Source organism: Hyaena hyaena, unplaced genomic scaffold (genome assembly GCF_003009895.1).
Source record: "Hyaena hyaena isolate Hyena2069 unplaced genomic scaffold, ASM300989v1 scaffold_815, whole genome shotgun sequence".
NCBI classification, from domain to species: Eukaryota; Metazoa; Chordata; class Mammalia; order Carnivora; family Hyaenidae; genus Hyaena; species Hyaena hyaena.
Window position 1 is genome coordinate 280726 of NW_024081447.1, and position 12734 is coordinate 293459.

Consider the following 12734-nt stretch of genomic DNA (forward strand, 5'->3'; position numbering starts at 1 on the left):
AAAGGCCCAAATGGATGAGGGCAGGACTGACTTGTGGACACGTGACCTCTGCAGTCACACATGACACTACACTTAGTTTCATGCTCTACTGTCACCATCTTGATAATTTTTCCTGTTTACTTATTTGGAGGTGGTGGTGGAGGGATGGGGTGGTGGGAGAGAAAGAGAGAGGAATTCCAAGTAGGCTCCATGCTACTGAAGAGCCCCAACATGGGGCTCAAACTCACGAACCCTGAGATCATGACCTCAGCTGAAATTAAGAGTGGGACGCTTAACCAGGCGTCCCTGCCATCTTGATAATTTCATCTTTGAACCTCTGTTTTGTAAGTAAGGTTCGATTGTGCACAGGAGACACACAGGAAAAAAGTGGAAAGCTTTGATTTTAGGTAGCATTAGGGGCATCTTTTTCCTTCACTCTAGAAAAAAAGGATCTTTTCTTCTCACACTGAGTCCCACAAATTATGACTCTGGATGAGGGCATTCTACAAGGAGGAAAATAGGTATAAATGCACAGCAATGGGAAAACAAGAGAAAAATTTACAGGAATGGTGGCCGTTCCTAAATAAAGCATAGCCATGTATAGGTGTTGGAGGAGGTCATCAAGAGGATATGACTGCCAGTTGACCTTCAGGATGGACCCAGGCAATTGGAGCCTCCTCACCCTCACCCTTGTCCTTAGAAGTACACTCCCTGCCTCCAACCAATCCCACAGAAAGAGCCATTTTCAAGGATACAGCCTTGAGAAAGCAATGTGTTACTGAGACCAGCTGGATGGTGTATATGACTGAACCCAGTTAGAACCTTTATATAGACTTTTCAGAATCTGGCAGGCTGATGTGGAGATATACTAGTCTCGTAGCCACCAAAGACCGGCCTCACACTTAAGTTCCTTTCCTTAAACCTGCCACCTACCAGTCTGGAGTGATCTGTCTCTTTCTTCAGTCTTTTCTTGCCTGTGTGTGTGGAAGCCAGTTCCAGATTTCATCCAGGAAGCTCCCAAGGTTACAAACCAACAGCAGAGAAGCAATAAGAGACAAGACTGGAACAGTTGGCTGGGATCCGATTATATAATTGCAAGTGAAGAAGTCTGGGGTTTAAGCAATTAAATGAAAGATTTACAAGAGATGGGACTGTCAGAATTCAGCAGAAGATTGTATTAATGGAGTGATGATAGACATTGTTAGAATTTACAGTTTGGAGCTTAAATAATTAGGATCATAGTAATGTCCAGATAGAAAATGGAGAGATCACTGCTGTGTGATGAAGGTAATTAATTCACTTTTCAGCAAGTTGGGCCTGACTTCCATCCAAGTAGCGCATGAGAATGTCGCAAATGTAGGCTTGAACTCAGGATACCAGTTGATGCTGAAGATAAGGTTTTGGATGTTTCTGACAGGCAGGTAATACTGAACACCATGACCGTGAGATGAACTTGTCAATGGAAAGGCCATGGGTGAGGGAAGAAGTAGGTTTAGAAGGGACTATTGAAGAGGGCAGACCTGAGGAAGAAAGAAACCGTGAAGAAGTCAAGGGGCTTTCAGACAGAAGGAAATCCAAAGTGTGCTGTCAAGGCAAGAAGAGGTTTCAAGGTAAAATATCAAAAGGGTCAAATGTTTTATTAAAGTCACAAAGGAGGAGATTGGAAGAAGGGAATTTGTCCTTGGGTGTTTTCTGAGAATCATTTCAATAAAATGGTGTGGCAGGAAGAGGTTGTCTAGCAGATGTTGTGAAATTTTAGGCAGCAAGTGTGAACAAATCTTTCACGATGTTTGTGATTAAAGGAAGAGAGCTGGCCTGAAGGCCAGCAGAAAGCCAAGGATAGAGGGAAAGGTGGTTAAAAGACCAAGCGGTCCCTCAGCGTGTTTCTGGGTCAGGGAAGACTTAAGAACACAGACGTGAACCATCCTAACTAAAGGCCAAAGGATTACATTTTGTGCCCCTCAGCCCAATTCCTCTGGTTCTTTCGTGTCCGTGATTTTTGGGAGTCTGATCAGAGTTCTTGAATCTGGTAAAGGAATATTTGGACAGAGTCTCTGAGTTTTCATTTTGTGAATTAAGTCCTTTTTCCATTTTGTGTGCATTTCCCTATGGCATCTTTCCTGTAAATTACCCTTAGAGATCAACTACTAAACAAGGTTCAGATGAAAGAGGAAAGCCAAGTTTGCTCCCCTCCTGTTGTCTCCCTTGGATCCCCACTGTTCTTATTTCCTGAGAGAAAATGTCTCTATCAGCAAAAGTAAAGCTATTCCCTTAACCTCTCCTCTCCCAGGCAGAGGTTACAGTTAGAAAAACACATGGGAAATGTTCATAGTTTCTGGCCCTAGAGGAGTATTTCCTGGTTTTTGAGGGCCAGCTCCATCATACCCAGTCTTGACTGGCTCAGAATTAGGGAAGAATCTTCAGTTCTGAAACTCTCATCTCTAGCAGCCATTTCTACTGTAGGCCCCATGGAGATGACAATCACCCTCTGACTGTGCTAACTTACGCAAGGGCCAGGCTGGAGGGACAAAAACATCAACTACCAGAGGGGCAATTCCACACTGAGCAGAAAGCAGTTAAAAAAGCACTTTACCCAACACTCTACCACTAGAAACGTGGGGTCCCTATGAGTTCCCATGCCCCACCTCCCCTCCATGAAGAAAGCACCAATGCCCGGAAGCTTGCAATAGCCCAGAGAACCTGAGAAAACTGAAGCTGAAGCTGGTGTTTGAGGGAAAGGAAGATGCTAACATATACTGAGTTCCTTTCTGTGACGGCCTTGACCTACACCATCTACCTGCTGAGTGACACTGGATGCAGTTTTTCCAGAGGTCATCCAGTCTCCTGATTGCAAGTCAGACCAACTTTATCCCTCCCAAACAAAGAAGCATTTGTCAAGTTATCTAAGTATCGATTTTGTCACCTATCACTAAACTCACAGGGCTGCTTTGAAGCCCAATTAAGATGTTTATAGTTGCGATTCACTGAAAATATCAAATCCCTACTCCCCCACAAGTTACTCCAAATAAACACGACTCTGGTGTCTAAATTAATGGTAAAAGAAGGCAACAGAGTTCTGATTTTTCCTATGATGACTACAATGCGTTTTTTTATTTCTTAGCAATTATCACATTCTTTCCCAAAAGACAGTGTGGTGTGGTCCTGCTTTGCTGATGTCCAAAACACATATTCTCCTTACAGAGAAAGCCGTGCTTTGCAGTATTCATCCTAAAGCTTCCCACTAGTGGTGCTAAGTATATCAACACAGAAGAACTTTTCTAAAAGCAGTAGTTACAGTTAGAGACCATATCCTCAAGCATTTGTTCCATAAATATTTGGTATGTTATGTACTTGCTTCTCTTTATAAATAAGAGCCCTGCTTGGTTGTGCAAACCTGTTTGTATGCAAAAGTTTATATGTGTGGCATTTATAATGAAAATATTGAGAAGATGCCCATTTATAAAGGAATGTTTAACACTCTTGTGATGCATCGACACAATGAAAATACTATGCATCAGTATAGAAGAAACAAAACAAAACACAATACCTTCTGTTTACTAATACAGAAAATTTCCAGGTATATTGTGAGATAAAAAAAGCAATAATGGTGGGGCACCTGGGTGGCTCAGTTGATTAAGCATCTGACTTCGGCTCAGGTCATGATCTCACAGTTCGTGGGTTTGAGCCCCATGTCAGGGTCTGTGCTGACAGCCAGCTCAGATTCTGTGTCTCCCTCTCTCTCAGACCCTCCCCTGCTCACACTATCTCTCTCTCTCTCAGAAATAACTAGAAAACGTTTTTAAAAAGCAATAATGGAACAGTGTATATAGTAGGCTATTTTTCAGGTAAAAATATAGGAGGCAAAAACATTTGCATAAAGAAACACTGGACACATATGCAAAGAAACCAACAAAGGTACCAAAATAATGAGGGGTTGGGAAGAGGGGCAAACAAGATGGAAGCAAGACTTGACCAAATATAATATTGTTTTGATTCTTGAACTATATGGCTATGCTTACTTTTTCAGAAGAAGAAAGTTTTAGTTTAGAAGAAAAAGCTTCCAAACAAATAGAAATGCCACACAGAACAGACTTTTAGAAATCTCTCCTAAAAAGGCCTTCAGGAAATGCTAGCACATAGAGAAACCTCGGTACTGGTGCGCTTGCCTTGAGAATTCTTCAGCTGTCACCTTCAGCTGGGTGACAAGAACGGAACTTTAGGATCAGGAATTCACTTCTCCAATTGACCACACTGGCCCAGGAAAAAGCCTTACTAAAGCAAGCAGTTTCCCACAGTTAAATCACAAGTGTTCTTTTCTAGGAATATTTCCATTTTCTTTGCCATTTTCCAAGTCATTACCTACCTCTTTTTTAATTCATTCCATAATATTTAATTTACTCAGCCTAATCAGAATCTGTATATCCTATCAAGTCACCTAGTTTGAAGACTGCAAAAATCGAGACACTTTGGTTGGATTTCCACCGAACTGACAGCTGCCTTGTTCATCATCACCATACGCTGCTCCTACATGTAAACAATTCAGCTAGAGTACTAGAACACAGAAGCACGCCGTCCTAACCAGCTTCTGCGTCCATAACAACCAGCTGAAATAGCATGGAGATTATGTAATTTTCTAATTCATCAGCTAGATTTCCAAATAATATTCGGAAGGCTCAAAATAATATAACTTCTTCACAATTCCTTACCTTCTTTTTCTCTACATTTACTATCTTTGTTTACGTTCTTTGCATGCATAAAACTCTACAATTAAGACATGTTAAAGAAATGATTTGGCCAAGTCAAAAAACATGTTCCCTACTTCAGAGTTCTACTGACTACAAAGGATAAGACTGTCTACTACCTCTCCCCCTGATCTCTCAGTGAGTGATGTCCTCAACCTTGAGCCCTTTAAGTTCAATTGTTAAGAAAGGATTCAGAAAAATGGTTTACTTCTTCTACACGGTGCATCCTCTCCAGAATTCTCTTTAAAGATACTGACAACCATATGAGAACATATACAACAGTCCTTTTAAGTTTACCTACCTTGATAAAATCCAATTCTCTTCTGCCTTTAACAATGTGTTTGTAAAATCTGGTAATAGAAGAGAAAGTTACTGTGAAATATAGAATCAAGAAATATGAGACAAAATGCACTGAATGTCTGCATTTAGAAAATTTTATATGACTAGTTATTAGAAAAACCAGAATGCAATCAATGTCAGTGCTAATTGTGTTAATAATTATTAAAACATCACTCATTAAAATGTGTGCAAGAATTGTTAGCACAAAAGAAAGCATGTTGTATAATTCTATTTATACTGCAGCCTGAGAACAGAAAGAACTCATGTACAGTAATAGAAATCAGAACAGCGGTTTACTGTGGGAGTAGAGATTGACTGGAATGGGCACAAGGGACTTTCTGGGGTGATAGAAATGTTCTGTATCTTGATTGGAATACTTTGTCAAAATTCATCTCCTTGCACATTTAAGATCTGTGCAAAAAAAATCTGTGCCTTCTATTCTGTAAATTTTACCTCAATTTTTAAAAAATCCTGGGGCACCTGGGTGGCTCAGTCGGTTAAATGTTCGACTTTGGCCCAGGTCAAGATCTCACAGTTTGAGTTCAAGCCTCACTTACAGGCTCTGTGCTGACGGCTCAGAGCCTAGAGCCTGCTTCAGATTCTATCTCCCTCTCTCTCCACCCCTCTGCGGCTCATACTCTTGTCTTTCAAAAATGAATAAAAATGTTAAAAAAAAATTTTTTTTAATCCTTATGTCAGGGCTACCTGGGTGGCTCAGTCGGTTAAGCATCCAACTTTGGATCAGGTAATGATCCCACAGTTCGTGAGTTTGAGCCCTGCATTGGCTTCTCTATTGTCAGCACAGAGCCACTTCAGATCCTGTGTGTCCCTCTCTCTCCACCCCTCCCTTGCTCTCTTTCTCAAAAATACAATAAACACTTTTAAAAGGCTTATATGAAGAGAAATCTCCAATTCAGAATATTATACGGGAAAGAATAGCAAGAGATGTCAATCCACAGTGCTTCCTACTGAGGTATAGTGGGTTCTCCTTCACTACACATAGCCCTCACACATCCATCAAGCCTCAATTCAAATCAGAATGGGCTGGTCAAAATTGTTTATTCTCTTAAGTACCTTGAGCACACTCCCCCCAGCGGTAGTCATTGACAAAGATTCACAGTGTTCCTAGATAAAGGGAGGCAAGTGTCAGTTCAGTCTGGACCAAATGCTCAAGTGGGCAAGGCAAATTAATATGATTACATGGTGACTGATTATGTAATACAACAATGCACATCAAATAAATTGACTACTTCAAGGGCGAAGGCATTATGTATTCCGGAATATTAAACAACTCGACTCTTTTGCTGTCCAGGGCCTTCATACCACATTCTTACCAAGTCTTGTTCAATAGAATGTTAAACCTCAGACAAGAGAGTAAGAAAGCTAGGATGTTATCTTCTGTCTCTAGACTGTCCACAAAGAGACTTCATTTGTTTTTCCCCCGGGGAAACTATTTGAAGCTGCAGTCTGTGTAGAACCAAAATTGATAGTCAACACAACCGGTAATATTAAACCACTTTTCCGTAAAATTGACCATCCATCTACCTACCCATCCCTTGAGGGTTAAATAAAGGACAACACAAATGAAAAATTAAGGCCCAGGTGCATTTGGAGGTGCACTTAGTGAAATTAAGTTCAAGGCTTATCTGCTTAAGTACTAGGAAGCTATGGAGGGGAGGACATTGCTTTCTTCTCTTAATTATTAAAAAAAAAGATTTTTGGGGTGTGTGACTGCCTCAGTCAGTGGAGCATGCTACTCTTGAACTTGCAATTATAAGTTCAAGCCCCACACTGGATGTAGGGAGTCCTTAAAGTAACATCTGGGTGAAAAAAATATCCTACAACATGAAACATAGACTATTTTTCATAAAGTATTAGAGACTATTTGTTTTTATGCATTTATCCAAATTCATATGTATAATTCTGATTAACATTCAGCATTTTCACACGCACATACACACACACACACGCACACACGCACACACCTACCTGCATGTATACAAACATAAATAATGTATAAATAGTTCATGCACGTGAATCAGACTGAAACAATAAAATAACATAAAAGAGGTCTTGACTTGATCTACATGAATATCTTTCTAGGAATATAAACTCTATGAGAGCAAATATTCCCCACAGGGGCCTTTACTCACCCTCCTCTGTCTGTCTCCACCACACAGCTATGCACACCCAGGCACCCCGTCCGTGGTGGAGGGCCAGCAGAGGAGGATAAGAGATGTGCATTCTGCAAAGTAGGTATTTGGACCTAAATTATAAGGTACTGCCTTCCTGCTCTGTTTTTCTTGGGTAAAGCATCAAAAAGTGATTCTTGTATTACCTCCCAGTGTTCCTTCATACTGAAAAAGAAGATGTAAAATTTTTTTGCACATGTGAAAAAAGGGGAGCAAGCAAGGGTGCCATAGAAATACAAAACCACCAACTTTCATCTTCTTGTATGATCTTTAATCATTTAAATTAGTGGGGAGCCTGGGTGGCTCAGTCGGTTAAGTGTCCGACTTCAGCTCAGGTCATGATTTCATGGTTCGTGGGCTCGAGCCCTGCCTCGGGCTGTACGTTGACAGCTAGCTCAGAGCCTGAAGACTGCTTCAGATTCTGTATCTCTCTCTCTCTCTCTGACCCTCTCCTGCTCATGCTGTCTCTCTCTCTCTCTCTCAGAAATAAATAAAAAGCATTAATAAAAATTTTTTTAAATCATATATTTTAAAATAGTCTCCAGTATTGGTCTTGTGCTACTCAAAAAATCCTCACACATAAAACTGTATATACATACACACATCTATATTGTTTCTTTATACAATTATATGTGTATATATTATGTATGTGAGTATATAATGTATGTATGTGTGTTTGAGTGTATACATACACATCAAGCAGGTACTCAGTATTTTCTTGATTAGTTTAGTGCACAATATAATATATATATTCACAGCATCTTAGTGAAAAATAAATATACTTCCAACTCAGTTGAACGATTCCAGAAAGCAACTGGACACAGTAAATAAATATTTTCCTTACCAGGAACCAACCACTAGGAGTAATAAACTAGGCATTAAAGCATTCTTAAATGCAAATTAATTATGCAGTTTTTAGAAGTTAAGGTCACCCAGCAATGAGCCAAAGGTCAAGGTATTCAATGGATAGTCCATGTACCTAACCATCCACAAACATTTTGTTTGTAAAGACTTTTCAAAAGTCCAGCCAAAAAAATTTCTGGCTCCATCACATTCACCTCCTTATACGTTAGTCAGGCAGTGTGATCAAGTTGCCCGCAGAAAGTTTTCATCTTCTTCCAACTGACTCTAGGATAATGATCAGAAAAATTTGAGAGGCTATAGGATACCTGCTTGGGAGATTTAGAATTCCACCCTGAACATTACTGGATATGATATTTCTTTCCTCCCCTTAACATCAACCTCAGGCTGGCCTAACTGCTCCTACATGCTCCATGTGGCAACCTTGTCAAATTGAGGCTTTTTCTGTTTTGTTCACTGTGATATCCTAAGCTGCTAAACTGGTACTTGACATAGAATCAACTCTCAACAAATAATTATTGAATTAGGGAATGAGTGATATGAGTAACAAAATATTCCATTACTTTTTAGTTATTTAAATGAGTTAAAAATACTTCATATGTTTATACATGCAGATCTAATTTATTCATTTTAACTCCTAATACCATATCTTGTAAGAATAAATGACAATTTTTAATTCCCTCTACTGATGGATACTTAGTTTGCATGGATCAGCATGGAAAAATCTTAAAAACATAATTTTTGGAGAAAAATCATATTTCTGGGTATATAAGTATGTAGTAAAAGATTTTCACAATGCACAGAAGAAATTCACACTAACTTCTGAATAGTGGTTACTTCCTGAAAGAAAGGAGAGGAAAAGGGATTAGTAGATGGAGGGACAGCTAATGTATAATTTCGTTTTCTCTTCTTAAAAAAGAGAGATTAAACAAAAAATTAAGATCTTTCATATGTGGATAGTGGTTATAAAGGTTTATACTCAAAACTAAAAAATAATTTTAAGAAGATGATGGGGCACTGGGCTGGCTCAGTTGATAGAGCAAGAGACTCTTGACCCTGGGTTGTGAATTCAAGCCCTACATTGGGCATTGAGCTTCCTTTTTTAAAAAAATAAATAAATAAATAATAAAAAGATAATAATATTTTCTGCCTCTAACAAACTCCTTGAAACATAAGGACTTAAGTTCAACCAAAGAGTACACTAACATAAGTTATGCTCAAAACGAATGATTTCTAAAAGAAATCGTTTTTATTTTCATATTCATAGAAGTAAAATTAGATTAAGTTAAAATTTTTAAGAAGAGGAGAGTCTGGGTGGCTCAACAGGTTAAGCATTGGACTGTTGATTTTGGCTCAGGTCACGATCTCATGGTTTGTGAGTTCAAGACCCGCATCTGGCTCTGTGCTGACAGTGTAGAGCCTGCTTGGGATTCTCTCTCTGTCCCTCTCTCTCTGCCTCTCCCCTGTTCTCTCTGTCTCTCTCTCAAAAATAAATAAATAAATAAAAATTTTTAAATTTTTATTTTAATTTTTAAGGAGAAATATGATCACATTCTCCCATTATATTTACAGTCTTGTATTCTTATAAATGCATTATGTTAGTATAATTTCTCATATCCACTATTTGAGTGGTTAATAGTGTCCCATTCCTAGTTAATTTGTGCAGAATTTCCAAATAACCTTAATTATACAGAGGTATTTAAGGGTTATATAGTTTTTGTGATGCTGTGACATCTGACTTCTCCACTCATACTTCCACACTCATAATTCCACAGGAACAATTTCTTCTTTACTAACACCACACTCATAATCTAAATCACTTAGATACCAGGGATTGTATTTTACTTACAAATCCAGTATGTATTTTTTTAAGATTTTGGCTGTTTCAAGTAATCTTCACACCCAACATGGGGCTTGAACTCACAATCCCAATATCAAGCTCTACCAACTGAGCCTGCCAGGTAGGCACCCCTGAGTTTCTTGTATGTTGTATCTTGTTTTACGCAACCCCCTCTGGAGACTTGACTTATCTGAGAGAATTTTAGCTAATTTAATAATGTAAGTCTGCTATACCAGCAAAAACTTACATCTATAAGCAGAAAGAAGTCAGAGTTCTTTAAGTTGGCTAAAAAGAAACTTAATCAAAGCAAGTTCAAATCTTTAATAGTCTTAAATTGAAAAAACAGGTATATATAGATGGCTTATAATTTTGTACACTGTTACTCCAAAGAAATGTGAAGATTAAATAACAGGAAAAAAAACAGATATATGTCAAAAAAAAAAGTTTTATGTCATCATGTGTTCATTTGCATTTTTCCCACAGATCAGCATCCTGCAATGATAAATTTTAAGGATTTTTTTTTTATCTTATGTCTTTTCTTTTTCTTTGTCTTTAAATTTTAGTTAGTTAACATACAATGCAATATTAATTTCAGCAGTAGAATTCAGTGATTCATCACTTACATACAATACCCAGCGCTCATCACAAGTGCCCTCTATAATATTCATCACCCATCTAGCCCATTGCCCAACCCACCTCCCTCCATCACCCCTCAGTTTGTTTTCTATTATTAAGAGTCTTTTGCAGTTTTTCCCTCTCTCCTCTTTTTTGTTCTCCCCTTCCCATATGTTCATCTGTTTTGTTTCTTAAATTCCATATATGACTGAAATCATATGGTATATGTCTTTCTCTGGTTGACTTATTACACTTAGCATAATATATTCTAGTTCCATCCACATCATTGCAAATGGCAAGATTTTGCTCTTTTTGATGGCTGAGTAATATTCCACTATATATATGTGTATATACATATATATATATGTGTGTGTGTGTGTACATATATATATGTGTGTGTGTGTGTGTGTACATATATATATATACCACACCCTCTTTATCCATTCATCAGTCAATGGACACTTGGATTCTTTCCATAGTTTGGCTCTTATTGATAGTGCTGTTGTAAAGACTGGAGTGCCTGTACCCTTTCAAATCTGTATTTTGTACCATTTGGGTAAATAACTAATAGTGTAACTGCTAGATCACAGGGTAGTTCTATTTTTAGTTTTTTGAGGAACCTCCACACTGTTTTCCAGAGTGCCTGCACCAGTTTTCATTCCCACCAACAAAAGCATTCCCCTTTCTATGCATTCTTGCCAACACCTGCTGTTCCTTGTGTTATTAATTTTAGTCATTCTGATGTGAGGTGGTATCTCATTGTGGTTTTGATTTGCATTTCCCTGATGATGAGTGATGTTGAGCATCTTTTCATGTGTCTGTGAACCATCTGCATGTATTCCTTGGAAAGTGTGCCTTCTGCACTTTTCTTAACCGGATTGCTTGTTTTGGGGTGTTGAGTTTGATAAGTACTTTATAGATTTTGGATACTAGACCATTATCAGAGATATCATTTGCAAAACATCTTCTTCCATTCCATAGGCTTCCTTTTAGTTTTGTTGATTGTTTCCTTCCCTGTGCAGAAGCTTTGTATCTTGATTAAGTACCAATAGTTCATGTTTGCTTTTATTTTCTTGCCTCTGGTGACACATCTAGTAAGAAGTTGCTATGACTGAGCTCAAAGAGGTTGCTGCCTATGTTCTCCCCTAGGATTTGATGGTTTCTTGTCTCACACTTAGGATTTTCATCTTTGAATTTAATTTTGTGTAATTTTGGTTCAGTCAGGCAAGTTGAAGACACGTTCTGCATCTACAGTGCTTCTCGACTGCATGGAAAGAGGCCCCCTCCTCCCATGGGGTGTGGGGCTCTGCGGTGGTGTGTTCGGGGTGTGCTGAGGGTAGCCGCTTCTCTCTGACGGGCTAGGACAGCTGATCAAGAATAGGTACTGCTCCCCCTTCCTTTCACTATAAACTGGAAACTGTGAATAAGGTAAGAAAACTATCTTGAATAAATAATTTTTTTTTTTTAAGTAAGAAAGTGGTCCAGTTTCATTCTTCTGCATGGTGCTATCCAGTTTTCCCAAAACCATTTGCTGAAGAGACTGTCTTTTTTCCATTGGACATTCATTCCCGCTTTGTCAAAGATTAGCTGGCCATATTTTGAATAGTGGGCTGATGAATTTCTCATCTTCCATTACAAAATACATATATTCAGGAAATAGGGCCAACACAATGACAAGTTTGACAAAACTTGTATAAAGTTCTCAAATAACCAGGTATGTAAATTCATTTAGACTTTGATCATGTGTGTGAGCAAGATGGTGACTGAGCAAGGAAGGATGGTCTTTTCAGTCATTTGTGACCAAAGAACATAATTGAAAGATGGCTGTGATATTCTCTTTGTTTTTTCCTTCACCAAGCAAATAGTTATTAAATCTTGGGTGCAGACCACCGGTATTTTAGGTGCTTTGGAAAATAAAAGAATTTGTCTAAAGTATAAGCCCTGTTGTCAAAGTATTTTGAAACTAGAGTGTCCTTAAGAGTTGGAAATATCATCTGCTGTTGTGGCAAAGAGCCAAGCCAACCAGTCCCTAATGGACAGGAATCCAATTAAATATCTTGGCTTGTGTACTCCTATCCTCTGCCAGCTGAATCAAGTGGTTTGGTGACAGGAATAGTAACACGTGGGTTATAACATAAGCAGTATAATCAAAGTGGATCTCTAGAT